The sequence below is a fragment of the Corvus hawaiiensis genome, chromosome 6, assembly GCF_020740725.1.
Source record: "Corvus hawaiiensis isolate bCorHaw1 chromosome 6, bCorHaw1.pri.cur, whole genome shotgun sequence".
Classification (NCBI taxonomy): domain Eukaryota; kingdom Metazoa; phylum Chordata; class Aves; order Passeriformes; family Corvidae; genus Corvus; species Corvus hawaiiensis.
In genome coordinates, this window is record NC_063218.1 from 59,144,966 (window position 1) to 59,162,366 (window position 17,401).

General features: G+C 41.4%; 1 long non-coding RNA gene across 2 annotated transcripts in view; it reads right to left on the bottom strand.

The window, feature by feature from the left end:
* Positions 1–2,340: 2,340 nt before the first annotated feature.
* The window catches only part of LOC125327866, a 31,530-nt gene continuing 16,469 nt past the window's right edge, over positions 2,341–17,401 (bottom strand). Inside the window, exons 2-5 of one of the 2 annotated variants that reach the window (XR_007204405.1) lie at positions 3,783–3,860; positions 3,228–3,316; positions 2,886–3,039; positions 2,341–2,525 (exon numbers count right to left, since the gene is read on the bottom strand). This is a non-coding gene — a long non-coding RNA (uncharacterized LOC125327866). Of the gene's footprint in view, positions 2,526–2,885; positions 3,317–3,782; positions 3,861–17,401 lie in introns of both variants that reach the window. The other variant, XR_007204404.1, reaches the window with a different exon arrangement.

The window sequence follows — 17,401 nt, forward strand, 5'->3', positions numbered from 1 at the left end:
AGTTACTGCGTAAATCAGAGACGTGTGGTTTTTATCAGGGACACATGCAAATAACAATGACAGCTGTGGCATAGACATCTCTCTGGGCTTTAAGTTCAGATTTTTCTCTGTTACTGTGATGTAAATCTGGGATAACTGGGAGCTACATGGTACCTTTGAATATTTGGTCTTATACTGAACTTTAGGACAGAAAGTAATTAAACATAAGAGAAATTGTAAATAGTAGTTTAAAGGAAAAACTTAAAAATGGGAACAGAAAACCTATATTGTTTAACTAACTTGGGCAGAAATGCTGAGTGGGTTTGAGAAAAACAGGTTGCTTTTAATACTGGAGTTAGTCTCCTGATTGGGTGGAAGGGAGGAAGGGGTGGAGAATGGATAAGGAAAGGAGGGGGTTTTTTAAGGTGAAGCATTACTGCAGACCAAGTTGGGGTCTTCAAAGGAGCATGCTATGGGAGACAAAAAGTGCTGTTACATGAGTGATGCAGAGAGAAAAGATGCTGGAATCCCATCACTGACTATGAAACCAGAGGGTGGTTGACTCTGCTCTGTTTTAGAGAGGATTTAAAAACAGAAAAAAATTAATATACTCTTAAGGAAAAAAACAAAACACCAGCAGAAACAAATAAGTGATGGAAGAATGGGAAAAAGTGGCATGCTTGTAAGAACATCTTTTAATAAAGGTGAACTTATGTTGCAAAAAGTCCTGGATCCTCAAGGACTCTCTGACTCACTGACTGAAGTCTACCAACTACTTCTGATCTGACTGGAGCTGCAGCTGAAAAGGTAGCACAGAGATGAAAGACTGTGTATTTTATGGCCAGTTTTCTGAATTGCCTGCAATATGCATTTGCTGGATTTAATCAAAAAATAGCCAATCTGGAAGAGATTTTTTCTTTCAGACTCCTCTGAAATTCATTTCTGAAATCCATTCATCTCCAAGACAGAAAGAAAGCAGGAGCGAGAGAGTGGCTAAGACAAGTCTGAGGAAGGAGAAATCATGACTAAGAAGAAAAAAAGGAGGATAATATTTTCAAGATGGAAAAGTTAACAGCTTTCAGTAAGACTTATTTTTTTTTCCTTTTAAAATACCCTTTTTTTAATTTCCAATTACCTGTAAAGAATCCTAACAAAGTCAGTATAAGTGGGTGTGTGTAGTGATGATAACAACATGCTCTTAAAAATTCTGGATTATTTGGGGTTTCCACTTGCTCCAGTCATGGATCTGGATCCTTCAAGGTCCTGGCCCCCGTCTTTAATCAGGGACCCACTTTCCAAATAGAAGATAGATACGTATAACTTCACAAGGTTTATAGTTATATGCATTTCTTATTAGCTTAATAGAGAGGCATGTTTTGCTTGGCTTTGCCTTGTAAGTGCCATATCTAACAGAGCTTTTAGGCATATCAGCAACCAGCTTTCACCCAGCTCAGCTGTCAGTTGTTTCCAATATCAGGTACAGAGATAAAATAATTTTTCATTTTCCTTCTCTTATAAAGTAATTTATAATGCATGTTCTCATATCCAAGAGTATTTTGGAAAGCACCTTTCTAAGGCTTTCTGCAGTGTGAGTTAAGCATGCTCCAGTTTACACAACACTTCATATATCTGCATTGATTGGGTCTTGAATGTGTCTGTCAGTCTCTTTTGTCTGGAAATATTTGGTTTTAAACGGGATAAATAGAAACATATTAAAATTTGAACATGACTCTGTACATGAATGTCTGCATGGTTCATTGGGGAACTTTACCTAGAAGAACTCCCAGTGAGAAAATTGCTGGTATTTCTCATAGAACATAATTTTCAAAAAGGGCATATACATACATGAGTAAATAAACATATATCTAAATAAATCTGTCCCATTATGCAAAACACAAGCCACACAAGATAGCTAAGAAAGATGTATTATCAAAATATAAGAACGGGTTTTTTCTGTCTTTTAATACATTGTAGCTACGTACTTCTTTTATTCCATAATTAAACAAGGTTAGAGAGACAAACAGGCCAGTAACCCAAACAAAAACCCAAATATGTGATTACTGCATCTGGAAGAATATGTGGGGGTTTTGTTGTTTGAGGGTTTTTTAAATCTGTGGTTTTATTTATTAGCTTCCCTAGACCAAAAATAGACAGTTCACTATGTTTTGTAACAGAGAAAGTTTAATGGGGCCAAATTATGAAATGTACACAGGTTATTTAAGGTACCATAGACTCTGTTACACTCTCAGTTAAGATCACCAAAAGTCTGGAGTAATTCACCAGTATTGGGATTTGAGTTCAAATCCTTCCATGTACAGAGGGAACATCCACTTTTTAAGTTATGCTTAAAATTCTGTTAGATTTTATCCTTCTAAAATATGATAATTATTTCAATATGAAAAGCTTACTTATTTTGCTGAATGAGTTAGAAATTATGGTTGCTTAGTATCTTGGCTCATATGACAGCATCCAGATTCACTAGTACATATATTGCAGAATTCAAGTCCAGATGTATGAAAAATACAGTATCTTCTCCTTTTTCTGTTCTAGAAACGTAAATTAAAAAGTAACTTGATTAGTGGCTTTTATTTCAAAGAACTATTTTATTTTGTTCATACCATGTTGTATGAGTATCACTTGATATGCATGTTTTCATCTCTTACTCAGTTTTATCAAGTTTTCCCTTTAAAATTCAAAATTTTTAGTTGTTCTTTCCATTAAAGTTAGTACAGTATACCTTTGCTGTGTATTTTACTATCAGCATATAAAAATCATTACACTCTACCTTCAAAGAAGCAAGTCTTCTAATCAGGATTAGGATTTTTATGATTTTTTAGTATATTTCATGATATTTCATTTCTCCAGCAGCAAGCCATCTGAAGATTTGTTCCCTTTCCTATACTTACCAAAACCACGAGGTAGAGGAATATGTTGCTCTCCAAACTGTTGCAGAGATCTCAGAAAACCATCAAGCCAAAGATCTGCCCCTTTTTTTTCATATAAAATCAGACCAGGATCTTAAGGGCTGATGAGACTGGGAATGTTGCTTGACTACAAGTGCTAGATCAAGACATGAAAGTATTACTGAGCAAAAGCTTTTAAATAAAAGCAAATTACATCTACTTCACCTCTGGTAAGACTTGTGTGTGTTAGTAGCAACCATAACATGACTGCTATCACCCCTCATCACCATGTTTTATCAGAAAATCCTTGGAAAAAACATCATACAAAGAGCAAAAATACTGTACCAAGAATGTTTCCCTAGCAGAGAAATGTGCTGCAGAACACCACAATCTGTTTCAGTTTTGACAGAAAGATGTTTCTTGAGAGTTTGCATCTATAGAACAAAAAAAAAAAAAAAAAAGGTTTACGGCTATTTTTATAACAGCCTTTTTTATGCATTTCCATTGCAGTTTAATAATATATTTTTGGGTCTCCATATTTTCCAACTGCTCTTCAAAGATTTCCATTGATATGCCGGGTGGGGGTTTATGGGAGGGGGAAATTCCTGGTTGGATTTTTGGTTTCTCTTGGCTATTAAAAGAGAAGGGAGGCCTGAAAACTTTTCAGACAGGATATTTTTAAAGGTGTATTCAACATTTGGCACTCAGGTTGTCTAGCCTTTTTTTTTTTTTTTTTTTCCTGGAAGACTCTATGGATCACTGAAGAGCTATTAAGCTTATGACATCAAAGGTGCCATGGAAACAAAACCTGATTAAAAGTGATTTTGGTTAGTCTGTTTTAAGCTTTTTTAAATGTTAGCTGAAATGTTTGAATGAACATCTGGAAGGAAAAAAACTTACAAGTGTTTCCTGCTCCTGTTGTAGATTCTGTTCTGTTTGTCTTCCTTGTCAAAGGCTGCAAGCTCCATCCTTCTACACCTGTAAAGGAATGCATCCAAAAACCAGAGAACATTGTTTCCCCACTACTTTTCAAACCAAAGAGAACAAGCACACAAAATAGAACCATCCCTATGGCCCAAAACCGGCATTTTTTTCCAATTCAACTGTAAAAAAAAACCAGCTTTTCTCTCTTTGACTCCCTAGAAGGGATGAGGTGAAGTGGCTCTAGGAACAGATCACCCATTCATTACTCCCTAACATGAAAACCACATCCTCCTGTTCCCGTGGACCCTCAGGCTAAAACAAATAGCCTGAATGCCTGCTCCACTGGAACCACTGGTGCTATACAACTACCTTCAGAGAAACATAGATTTAATTTGTAATGAAGTCTTCTTTTGCCTTCATATAAATTTTTGTTGCCTAAACATTTTTCTAATATTTTTATGCTTTGTGCATACGCAGTTGGAAGATTCATTGTTTTTATTTTTGGTCTGAATACCAGCATCATCCTGAAGTGACATCTAATTGTGACTGTATCTTCCTTCCTCATACCTTAGTTTCAGTCATTCCCTGGCTTTGCCCAAACCCTTCTGTCCTGGGTCTGGCCAGGACGTGGTTAATTCTTCTGCCAGCCAGGAGGGTCAGGGTCAGAGGCTGTAGGATACCACCTCCCACTGCACCAGGGGGGTTGGAGCGGGATCAGGGTTCTTTCTGGTTTTGCAGGGTGAGGGGTCAGTGGTACTGGGTTCTGTGAGGTGAGCACTGTGTGCATATCCTTCACCTCTCTTGTACACTCTGCTATTACTACTGCTGTTGTCACTGATCATTTCCCTCTTTTGTTGCTGTTTCTGGTAAGTTGTCCTTATCTCAAATTGTGGTCTTTTCCTTTCTGTGCCTCCAGTTCCCCCTTCTACCCCAGTACAAGGGGAGGAGCACGGGAAGGGGGCGTGGCCTGGGGTGTTACAGTGGGAAACATTAAATTGGGAAATACCTTTCCTAAACCATGACATCTTCTTACGGAGTCATTGCAACAGCATTTATTTTCAAGCCAGACACTAAGTAATACCCACGTATCTGCAACTGATTTTCCTCTGAGCTTCAGGGGGGTTCATAACTCCTTCTTTCCATTGTGAATAGCCTTGCATATTTTATCGTCTTTCCTTTGTAATTTTCTGTATCACCCTGATGCCAGCTTCAGCTATCCCTAAGATACTTCCTTTTGAATAAAATGCGTGACTTGTCTGAATTCCAGTTTGTTATTCAATATTTACTTTAAGCTTACAGTCACAAAATTCACTGCCCTCATCTTTATGCTCCTCCCTTACCCTATACCTCCTCAGGAATGGTCCTCCAGTTTGTTTAAATGGTGGTTGGGTATTTGCACTTTTGCATGCATTTCTGAATTGCATGGCACGAGACACAGGTGTCGAAAGGACTCTCTTCCTGTTCTCTTGGAAGGAGGCAATGCTGTTCAGAGCCTTGTGCAAAGCACTGACCGCATCCCGTAACCAGTAACGAAGGTCCAGCCCCAGTTCACTAGGGTATAAGTCAGACGTGGCCATGCTAAGGTAAGAAGAGTTCTGCCCCTAAAAATTCTTTATTTGCCATTATCTCACTGTTTCCCTTGTGTCTGTCACAGGAAGATTGGAAAGATCAAGAACAACTGTGGAAACATGCCGTCCAAGAAAGAGCCACCAAAAATCTGGTCTGAGAAACGGGAAATACGAAGACTGAAAATTTGTAAAAATTTGTTCTCCCGTGAAAATACCTTAAAGTATAGTCCCATCCTGTTACAGCAGCTACATTTTAGTCACTTTGCTTTCAAATGTGTGAGAACAGTTTGCTTCATCAGTTTTGCTGACTTACTCATGTTTACCCTTGTGGTTTGCACTCACTTAATAAAGTCTCTGGAGAGATCTTATCCTGTCTTTTCAGTACTTAGAGGGGGCCTAAAAGAAAGATGAGGACAAACTTTTTAGCAGGGCCTGTTATGATAGGACAAGGGATAATGGTTTTAAACTAAAAGAGTTGAACTAGATTAGATATGAGGAAGAAGTTTTTTACAGTGTGGGTGGTGAAAAACTGGCACAGGTTGCCCAGAGTAAGGGGTAGATGCCCCCCCATCCCTAGAAACATTCAAGTCCAGGTTGGGTGGGGCTTTGGGCAACGTGGTGTAGTTGAAGATGTCCCTTTGTCAGTACCAAACTTTCTTAAGTTTAAGCAATGAGCCAAAACTTCAGCCTTTCTTTCACTGTTGGAAGCCTTTTGCTTGACTCTATTTCCTCCACTCTATTTTATATCCCTGGGTTTAATTTTTCTTTCCTTTTAAAAACTCTGCATTTTTGTGTTCACCTGTTGCATACATGTGTTTCCATCAGTTTAGTATTGAAAAGCAGCCCTGGCTCTTCCCAAAGCTATCACTTCTGAAATGGCCGCAGCAGTGTGAACTGAGTGGTTGTGCTACTCTGTATGGAGGAAGGATGAGAGGATATTTTTCTCTCTAAATTTCATTCAAGCTAATCTTTAGTCTGTCCATACTGATTATTCTAACAAAGTCTGTCTTATCACTTTCACTGCTTTGATTTTTTGAGGTTCTCTCTTTTAAGTAGTGCTTTGACTAGGAGGGAACAAATAATTCCATCTTTTTTCTCTGTGTAGTGCCTTTTCACTAAACATGATGAGAAATTACCTGTCTTCTGCACTTTTGACCATTTGCAGGTTTAATGTACATGTTGGTTATAATTCTGGTATTCAGTACATAATTGCAAAAGAAAGGAGGAAGAAAAAGGAAGTCTCTGACAGCTATTACTTAGCTCTCATTGCTCAGGTCCTTCAAGAAAAGTTATGTAGAGGAAGGTGCTAAGAGACTGAGGCAGTACATGCTAAATCAGTGGCTCGAATCAAAAGTTTAGAGTCATGACACCAATGACAACTTCTGCTTGTGTGATTGTTTTTCTGAAACCTCTTAACTTTTTGCCTATGCACTTTTGTGATGGTCTTTACAATTCATGAGAAACAATGGAGCCATGCTGTTACATGTTCCTAAAAATTGTCTCCCTGTGACTGGGCTATCAAGAATGGGAGTGGAGAAAAAGAAGGAGAAGCAGCAGTTTCAGAATTAAGTTCAGCTCCCAACCACAGGTAGCTTAAATCAGTAGCACTGCTTGAAGTTCAAGGATATAGGGGCTGGTTTTGACTCCTCTGGTTCAGCTTTGCTTAAGAAGGCTTTCTGTGATGTTGGAGATGTGTTGCCAGACTCTCTCTTGTATAAACTGCTTGTGTAATCCACATTCAGAGTTTGTGAGGCTTTCTTGGGTAAAGCAGGAGTTGCTTTAAATGGCACTTAAACCCATCTGTTTCACTAGAAAGGCCTTTCTTTTGTAGGGTACAAGATACATAAGTTTATCTGTTCCTATTACCTTCAGTTAACTTGTTGCCCTCCCTTCTCTAAGAAGCAGACAAGATATCCACTCTGCTGCCCTGCCTGCTCCCTGAATCCAGGTGCCAACATCCCTGCAGGATTTGGCTGATAGCATGTAGTTTGATATTTGGTGTGCTCTGGGTGTCCTTGTGAAGCCAGGCAGGCTATAAGTGGCAGAAGGGCTCTGCCCACATGTTCATCTTGAACACATGGTCACCTTAAGTTTGACCACACATAGGCAAGTGATTGGGCAAGCTGTGTGCCAACAGAGACCTTCCCACACTAGCCAGCACTGGAGAAGGAACTGCTGCAGACATGCAGTGCAACTGAGATATTTGGCTTCGTGATTTGTGGTGGGAGAAAGAGCCTCAGCACAGTCGCCTACTCTTTTGGAGGCTCTAAAAACTGCCAGTTCTTATGCCCAAAAAGCGTCTGCCCCCACACCCTCTGCTGCTGGTGTGACTCTATTTTCTGCTGGGGGGACAAACAGCCCACTTGGGGAGTCACATCTTGGGAAGTGAGGGGGGAGAAAGTCACCTTGGTGATTGTAAAATGCAACAGTAACAGTAAAAAGTAGGGACTGGGTGATAGTTCAATCCAGACCTTGGTCTGAGTTTTCAAGGATATGGGCACAACTCCTCTTCTAGATGCCAGCTTTCAGCTTGAACCCAAGCCTGGATGCAGCCCTGAGCTGTTGGTCAAGCCTGAAGCAACCCTACTTCTCTAACACATCTAAACCAGGAGGGTCATTGCTATAATGTGTTATATAGACTCACCTCCAGGGGGTTTAGTCCGTCTTGGTTTGGGCCACCCCTGGAGTTGTCTTTCCCTCTTGACAAAAGGAGCTGGAGGCATTTAAATAAACTTAACCAAGATCTTAACCTCCCTACAAAGAGAGCTGCTCCTCTCACTGCTATGGCAGCGTATCTATAGCCACCTACCTTGCGCCTCCAGGGAAACTCCTCTGGGATCAAAGTTAATAAATATAGAAGTGCTTTCTGGCTTATGGAAATGTAAAGCAAACAACTAGGAAATAGGAATGAGAAAAATAGATTAGCTTTTCTAAACATGGGAAAGGGAGTGCCCATTGGGTTTCCCAAACCTAAGGAAGGTGAGGAAAAGCATTCCAGTCCCAGCCTGAAGTCAGTGTTACAGGAGCCAAGAGGTGCTGCTGACCACAGGGCTCAGGGTTTGCTGCCATCCATGCACTCCTACTCCTTGGGGTTTGTCTGACCACAGTCTTGTAAGATGCCCCTGGCTCCATCTGCTCTTTGTTGTGTGTATGCCCCAAACAGGATAGGAAAAAATACCTTTGTGTTTGTTTGGTTTTTTATTAAAGTACAATAATCTTGCCGGAAGTAAGCAACTCTTCTGCCTGCACTGAGGACTTTCCTTCCCTACCAGGCTTCTGCTTTGAAATCCTTCCTAGCAAAAAAACTCTCATACATCCCTGGGACACACCAGCTCCTCATTCCCAAGGGCAGGCTGTGCTGGCAGCTCTGTGGTGTTCAGTGGGCCAGGGCACCAGGCTCTGAAGGCACCAGGCCTATGCTGGAGCTATATGCTAGCTCTGCACCCCTTTCTTGGTGCCCAAAAAAGATGTGGAAAGTTTTTAGCTGTTTTCCACCCTTTGAAATCTGGAGACAATTGATTTTGCATGACTGCTCAAAGCTTCTCCTGAAGCCTGTTTCCCAAATCTCTGGAGAAAAATGCAGAGGTAAGAGGAATTAAAAAGGAGATATATTTCTTTGGATTTTCTTGACATCAATCATATTTTCTGAAAGAAAACTGCTGTATGGTGACACTTATGGCATTGGCATTATGTGTCTGACATCCTACAGGATAGCAGTTCCCTTAGAAAAGGCTTGTGTGTCTGGAAAGTATTTCCTGTCCTTAAAGCCTTTAATAGGCAGCAATTGCTTGACACTTGGACGCACACATTGAATCCCTTATGTTGTCATTCACCAGGGAGCTCTCAGAGGCACCAAATAGCTTTAAGTGGTGCTTCCTAAGCTCCTGGCACACCAGATCTTGTGTGCTTTCGCACTAAATGGGGAGATTAGCAAAGACCAAGCAGGGCTGTCTTTTTCCCCAAAAGAAGGGTGTTTTTTACTAGAGAAACCAAATCTTTCTGAATCCATGAATTTTGGAGTCTTAAAGAGGAAGTTGTGACTCCGAGCTGTCTTTCTTTCCAGCAGAAACTCCTCCTTGCACAGTACGCCTCCTTTCATTGCATAATGATGGTAGACTAGTCTAGATGTGACTCCTTTCTGGCAAGCTTTGTCTTCACTGCTGATATATGGGGTGAAGGGAGATCTGGAGATTCAGCTCTAATTAGAAAAGCCTTAACTTCACTCCTAAATAGACTTCAGGAGGAATCTGGCAATTTCAGGTCAGGCAGAAAGAAATCTGAATTTCTAGAGGGTTGTCAAGCATAATTAGAACTTGGCATGTATTTTCAGGTGTCAAAGGGATGCGGTGATGATTTGTGAGCAGTGTCCTGAGCCTGACTACTGGGAGGGCCAGTGGTGGGAGGAGCAGAGCAGCAGGAAGCTGCTCAAAGGAGTAGGGGTTTGCCAGGTCCTTGAAGTCCTGTTTGTGTTTAAATGTGATATACAAACAGTGAAAATGTTAATGGTAGAAGTTTCTTCATGAAAATAGCCAGTCTAGAAAAAATCCAAATACCTGATAAATTCATAGGAATTTGCTGCCTGGGTCAGTTTATGGGGTAGCAAACTACAGAAAGAGAAAAAGCTCTAAATGTTTCATTCTGACAAATCAAATAAATGTGTCAGGTTTATTTCAAAATAATTGTATCATTATTCTTGAATACTTTTTTTATTACAGTCACATCTTAGCCAGCTGGAGTTTTTATTGAGTAGAAATATGTACTATAGGTCCATTTGAAACTGTAGGGCTAACCTGATCTGCAACCCATATTTTGGGCTACTCCTTGATAAAAAAAACCAACCATTTGTCTTGTGCACCACTTCAATTGGTTGTATATTTCTATTGGTTTCTTATAAGCAAATGTGTGAAATTCAAAACGGGAGTGTTGACAGCTATTGTACCGATCGAGGAATAGTGAAATACACAGGCTCTGAAAATAACAATATAACATCTTTCTGCACTTGTTTATGTGGAGGCTGCCAATGGACAGCCTGTGGCCCAGATGCAGCCTGAACACTTTTCTGCTGTTATATTGCTGTGTAAGATTATTTTTGTCCGTTAAAATAGTGGGACATCCTGGCTTGCTTGGTTAGAAGTAAATCCAAACTACTGTACACTGTTTGGTATGTGAAGTGGCTTCTGTAAGTATTCTGAAAGTCAACACCTTCTGGCAAATGATGTATTCAAATGGAAGCTATTTTTGCAGTTGTGATAAAAAAAACCCCTCTTAATGCAGATGAAAAATATAAAACAATAAAATATTACTACTTTTTTTAAAAAGAATAAAACCCAAGAAAGCTGGGAAAAAACAGAATGGATTTAAAGGAGAATGAAGAGGTCCACAACACTTTTGGTGGTGAGACCTTGTTTCAGCTCGGTCACCTGTATCTCCAGGTGCAGGGGGTCCCGGTCATGGGCAGTCTGCTTCTTTGTGCCCATAAATATGGCATCAGTCGGTTTCATGCTACTGCCCACCTGCTAGCACTTCAGATCCTTTCTTTACTCTTTTTAAGAAAGATACAAAAGGTCTAAGGGGCCAAAATGTAAAATCTGCCACTGTGTCGCCACGTCTCCTGTATTTCTCCCTGGCATTGCCCTGACATTGCTGTGGGGCAGGAAGAGTGCTACTGGCTGACTTTTTGTTGGCTGATGTCTTTCCTGGATAGCTCTCAGATATTCCAGAACAGATATTGCCCAGTGTTTTGCAAAGGGTAAAGGACCAAAAAGGCCTTTACTGTATTTACTGGCAGGTTATGTATATACTGACAGGATATACCTGATATGAGATATTTGGAGCAGTAAAGTGATTTCTTGAACCTGGCCACTCCAAATGCTGTTTTGGAAAAGATCCTTAAATTTTAGAGGTGCCCCAACCTAAGTGCTCTGCTGGTTGGCTCCCTAGCCCTTTGTGGATGGCTGTTCACATCACAGAGCATGCTGCTAACCACAGGCACACCAGTAAATGTCAATAAGCCAAATAAATCCATATTGGGATGAGTTTGCAGTGCCACAGGTCTCAGGACACATCCTGGACTGTTGGGATCTGGATCCTGAGCAGGCTGTGACAGGACCCCAAATCATGTTCATAGTACCCGTTCCCTGCAAGGCAAAGAGGGTGGCATGGCCAGGCAGGCAGCATCTTCTCTCCTTGGAGTGGTGTGACCTGCTTCCTGGGCTAGGAACACCTCTCCTGATGTTCCCAATAAGCCTGGGAAGAAATGCTGGCCCACTGTACTGGGGTGAGGAGGGCTGGCCCAGAGAGAGGAGTAAAAACATGAATACAGGGCTTTCTAACTTTCACTCTGCCTTAAGTAAAGGAAAGATGATCGAACAAGGATGTAATTTTTTTCCCCCTAGTTTAAAATATCTCTATGTCTAGAATATCGTGCCCATTTATTTTCTGGTATGCTGCTTTCCTTCCCTGCCAACCAGCTCCTACCTTTGCCCTTGCCTGTGTCCCAGCTGTGGTGGGTGCCCATGTGCAGGGTACCCCTGCTCAGCCCCTGCTGTGCCACTCTTCTGTCCTGCTCCTGGAGGTCATGGCTTCAAGATCCCACTGTAGCCCAGAGTGGGGAACTTCTGGGAAATCTGGTTTCACTGAATTAAAACAATGCATAAGCATTAACAAGGAGGACACTCTGAAAATCCCAGATTTCCTGAGAAATAAAAGTTCTTTTAAGGTGTTTTGTGCATTAAAACTTGTATGGAACTTGAAGGAATTAAGTATATCAGCTTCTTGGCTGAAACTGAACTGACAAAGCTGAAGATAAACTAATTTCCTCCAGCTGAAGGGCTGGGAAATTCTGTACAGAAGCATAGTCGCCTTACCAAAGCCCTCTGCCCAAAGGCAGCCCCCTCCAGCAGGGGTGGGAAGAGAACCCAGCCAGAGAAGCAAGCAGCTCTTCCCTCCCAAAAGGCTTCCTCGTACCCTTAATTACAAGCAATTGGATGTCATACTACCAAGTTGTTAGAAGCAAACTTTGTAAATGTGCATTGTCATGGAGACAGTATGATCAGCTGAAGGACCATATGGTTCTTTACTCCTTCGAGCTATCACTGGAAGGAGTAGACTGAGGAATATATTTAGTGTTTTCTTTTCAACAGATGACTAAAGATAAGGAAATAAAATTAGTTGGAGAAAACCCTCCTCCTTTCCTATGGGAAGTTGGCTGCTCTTTACTCTGCATTAGAAAAAATATTATTGAGATCTCTTGTTTTACAGCTGATCATTGACAGGTGTTTTGGAAAGGTCATATCTGAGAGCCTCTCCTGACAAGTATACAAGAACCACATGATTACCTTTTTTTCTTTAAAACTGTATGAACTTGGTCCTTTTAAAAGCAGAGTCTGTGTGTGATTTTTCACAGAGAGATAATTCTTCCTTAGAAGAAGACTCCTTTGATCATAACTATATGCTCACATCCACTTCAAGACCACTTCACCATCTCAGGGTGAGTGACAGCCTCACTCCAAAGTCCTTCAGCAACCACAAATGATCTAACACTGGCATTGGTGGAATGAGTAGTTCCCTGCAGCCCTGTTAGATGTGCCTCTCCCCTGGCCTGAAAGAGCCCTTGGCTGCCCTTCCGCTCTTCTATCAAGAATGCCAATTGCTTTAATAGTTGGATTTAATAGAGCTGTGGTGGAAATAAGGAGGCCCTTTGTCCCACAGGGTTGGAGAGAGGTGCACCGGGCTAAAAAAAGACAGTGAAATTGTTGATGATATCACCATTTTGCAAGAAAAATTTTGTTTTAGGAGGCAAAAAAATACACTTTTGTCCAAGAAGGAAACAAAAGTATTATGCAAAAATATTTGACCAGTTTTATGAACCCTATTCACTAGCAAGTGGACCACTGTAACTCATTTGAGCTGGGCAACAGATGTTACACTTCAACAGCCAATCTTTAGCATAGAAGAGCATTAGTATAATTCACTTGCCAATTAACAGTTTAAGCAAGCAGTAGATTGTTCTATGCCTTTATGATACGTGTGCTCAGAAAGGGCAGCCTGACTGCAGTGTCTGAGCTGGAATTACTTCAGGGAAAATGTTCCCCTTGCCAGACTGAGCTTCATGTCTCCTCCTGGAGTGCAGGTGGAAGCAGAAGATTCTTTCCATCTGGTTGTGGTCTGCTTGGGAATAGTTATAATAATCCCCATAATGTAATGGTTAGCATGGTATCTTAGGAATTTCAGGGTTGATGCTATGGGGTCTCCCTGAAAGCAAGAGCACAGGCAAATAAGAAGGGAACATCAGCTGGATGAGCAGCCTGATGGAAACACAGAAGGGATCATGTTGTTCTGGTCCCTTGATCCCCTGCTGCTAAGGATGGGCTGGCTAAAAAGGATCTGATGCTTGGTTCTGGGGTGACAGCTTTGCCTTTTAACTTTTTTTCCATATTTTTTACATTCATCAAGACAGCAAGTTGTCTCCTATAGGGAGCAGCCTCAGCCAAGTGAGGGTAGGAGATTGCGTGAATATTTGAGAATAATTGGCAGCTGTGCCAGGCAGCATAAACAGAAAGGTGTGTGAATAGGAAGGGGGTTTGGTTGCAGCTTTTCAGATATTGAGAGGCTTTGTTTCCTGATGGTTCTGCTGTTTCACTGGCAGGTACACAACTAGGGGTCCAGGGGAAAGGGACCAGAGCAAAGCTGCCCAGACCTCCTTTCTTTTTCCCTCCTCTAGGATCCATGGTCCTGAGTGAGCTCCTTCTCTGGGCAAGATCCTGATTCCCTGACAGCAGGTAGGTCTGTCAGACTGGAGGGAGGAGAAAAGAAGACATGATAATTTGGTCCTGATTAAACAAATACAAATTTGACTTTACTGGTAACAAAAGAATTGTGACATTCTTCTACCTTCTGCTTCAAATCCTTACCCACTTTGCACTTAGAAGGTTTGTTTTTTTTTTTTAACACTATACTATCTATTTTGGTTTAAATTGTGCCATGCAGTGCTAAACCAGAACACTAAATAGGACATCCATAAGCCTGCCAAGCTGAACCGAAAGAGAGGCGATTCTTGAATTAACACAGCCAAAGAGTTGAAGTTTAGCAAAATTTCCAGCTCCTAAAACTCACTGTTTTTAATGAGACATTGAAGTGCTTTATAACAGGGTGATGCTGTACTCACAAAAAAAAAAAAAATGCACATCTTATGTGACATATAACACAACTTGACAGTTTTAACCATGTGTATAATTAGTGATATTGTCTCAGTAACAGTGAGAATGACTTTTTGTTGGCACTTCATCCCATTAAATTGAATCTTTCCCAAGGAGGAAAATCTAGGAGGCACTAGTCAGTCACTGACTCACTATCAGCTGCCTCCTTGCTAAAGCCTGAATGCATTCCATAGTAAGTTATTTGTCACAGTGACTCAGCATTGTAGGCTCCTTTTTAATTTCTCTCTCACCACAGAGCCAAGAAAATCTCCCACCTCCCCATGCCGTATGCTACTGAGATAGCAGTTTGTATCATCGGCCAAAGGATAACATATTTAAATGTATGCAAGGAGCCTTATAAGGGCATTAACACTTGCCTCCAGGTTGGACGTCATGATGGCGAGCCAAGGAAGAGGCACCAATAATAGATTCCTTGTGTTTGTACATGCCGCGGTGACTATTTGTGCCATTCGTGGGAAACTGAGTGATATGCCAGACGGCAAAGTGTTTCATTTATCCAGAGTCACGGGGGTTGATCTGAGTGAGTCTTCACTCAGACATGCAGCTCATTCCTGGAAAGGTCAGCGAGCGGATCCTGCCAGCCTGGGGGCTGGCTGTGGGAGGGGGACTGGTAACCAACCCCAGTCCTCTCCCTTCATCAGGTGGCTCCCCTTCCACACAGAAAAGTCAATATTAAATGATAGGGACTCTGAGCTGAGGCACTGTATCTGCCTCATTTTGAACATCTCTACCTTGGTTACTCCTGTGTAAAATGAGGATGATGAGATGTACCATCCTCTGTCAACTGCCCTGTGTTCTCTGTATTGAAATGCTCGTCCTATTAATCACAGGTGTTCTCCAGCTGGTGCCTCAAACTAATGAGAGAAAAAGCTTTCGAGATCAGATTCCTGCTTGGATTATAACACTCCTGAAACCACAACTTCAGTCATAGGGGATGAGGGAAGACAGCTGTGTGATATGAAAAATGGCCAGTGGTGCCCAGTTTGATGAAGAAGTGCAGAGCAGCAGACTAATGCTGTTGTTTCTCTCTGCCACCTGGAGAGCCAAATACTTCTTCATGGCATCATCTCATGTTTACCCAAGTAATGATCAGCTTTCATATTGCTTTATCCCTCAGGCCATATTGGACACAGGTGTAACCTGTGGAGAATTTAGAATTCAGGCAAGGAAGTTACATGCTTTTGTACCGACTGAGAAATGCTATTTATTCTGATAGAAATTAGTCTGCATTAAGCCAGAATGAGCAGTATGGGAACCAGACCAAGTAACCAAGAGCTGCAGGGGGAAAAGCTGGGAAAATCTGCAAAACCCCCCAAGCATTCTGAAGAGGGAGTGCATTGCATAGACCCCTTTTTTTTACTTCAGTGTAAACTAATATAAGGTACTCAAAGCTCAGTCAAAGGACTGAAGTTCAAATCCATTTCATCTGTTTTTTTTGGTGTAGGAGCATGGCTTTCAATTAAAAATTAACAACCACTCTGCACACTATGTGACGGCTGACAATCAAAAGGGAAAAAAGATTAATTGGGTTACAATAGTATTTTTATGCCTACAAATGGAAACTTGAACAACAGTGATCTCATTTCCAAGATGTTTTATGAAATCAATCATTCTCACATGTAAGAATGTACTGTATTCCCATGACTGAGTGATCCCACCATAAGCAGCAGAATCTTCCCTCTGACCAGTATGCTGCCAGGTGGGAGAAGTACTGGACACAGGGTGTTTCGGAGCCCCTGTGTACAGATGTACTTGTCAGTACAAATAGGAGTGTGCACACAGTAACCCAGGCATTGGTTGTGAATTCATGGGCAGGGAGTTTTGCACAAACAAAATGACTGTGACTTACGCTTGCCATTTAAGCTCCTGTGCTGGCCAAGGGGGAGGGTGGATGTCTGTGTTCTCTCCTGATGGATTGCGAGGCTATAGCTGCTGGAATTTTAAGGATCTCTTTCTGTGCTGACAACTACAGACAGAGCTCTTGTGAATGACATGCCATCCATCACAAAACCTCCCCAATCACCTTTGTGTAAGGATGTAGTGACCAAACATCTCAATTGAGTTTTGCATATGCTGTTTTTCTCCTGAATCCTTCGTCATTTGCTCCTCCCTTGTCATTCAAGCATTTATTTAGGAAGGTATTTGCAGTGGTTACAAAGTTCAGTTCTCTAGGGGTTAAAACCCAATGTTTACTTAATATCACCTGGGATGGGAGGTGAGCTGGGGGCCTCTTGGAAGAAACTCATGGAAGGTCTATTCTCCAGACCCAGGCTTGGTAGAAAGGAGCAGGTCATGAGTTCTGGGAAAAAACTTTCCACAGTTGAGAGAAGAGTAAATAACATGTCAGCCTGGATAATTCAGGATGCCTGAGCTCACCTGAATGGTAACAAGTGTGTGTATATAGCTATAGACGTGTATGTGTCTCTGCTGCATTTTTTCCATTGTATATGCGGCACTCTTCATGCCTGTCTGTGACAATATGTGTTGCAAGTATCTGGCTATGCTGTACCATGTTGGACCTTAAGGAGTGAAGCAAAACAGATGAGGCATGTTACTGAAATACTAACCAACCACTCCCGCCAAAAAAAAGAAGGAAAAAAAAAAATTGTTGCCTCCCGGGTCTTCAAAACATTAGAAATACTCTAATGGCAGATCTTGGAATCTGTTGTTTTCCAAGCTTGCTTATTCATCCCCTTTTGGAGAGCAGGAAAACAGTCATAATTCAAATTTTCTCCAGACCAGAAGTGCTAAGCAGATAGATGGTTTGGAGCATCACAGCTCACAACAATATCAGCTTTGTTGTATCTTT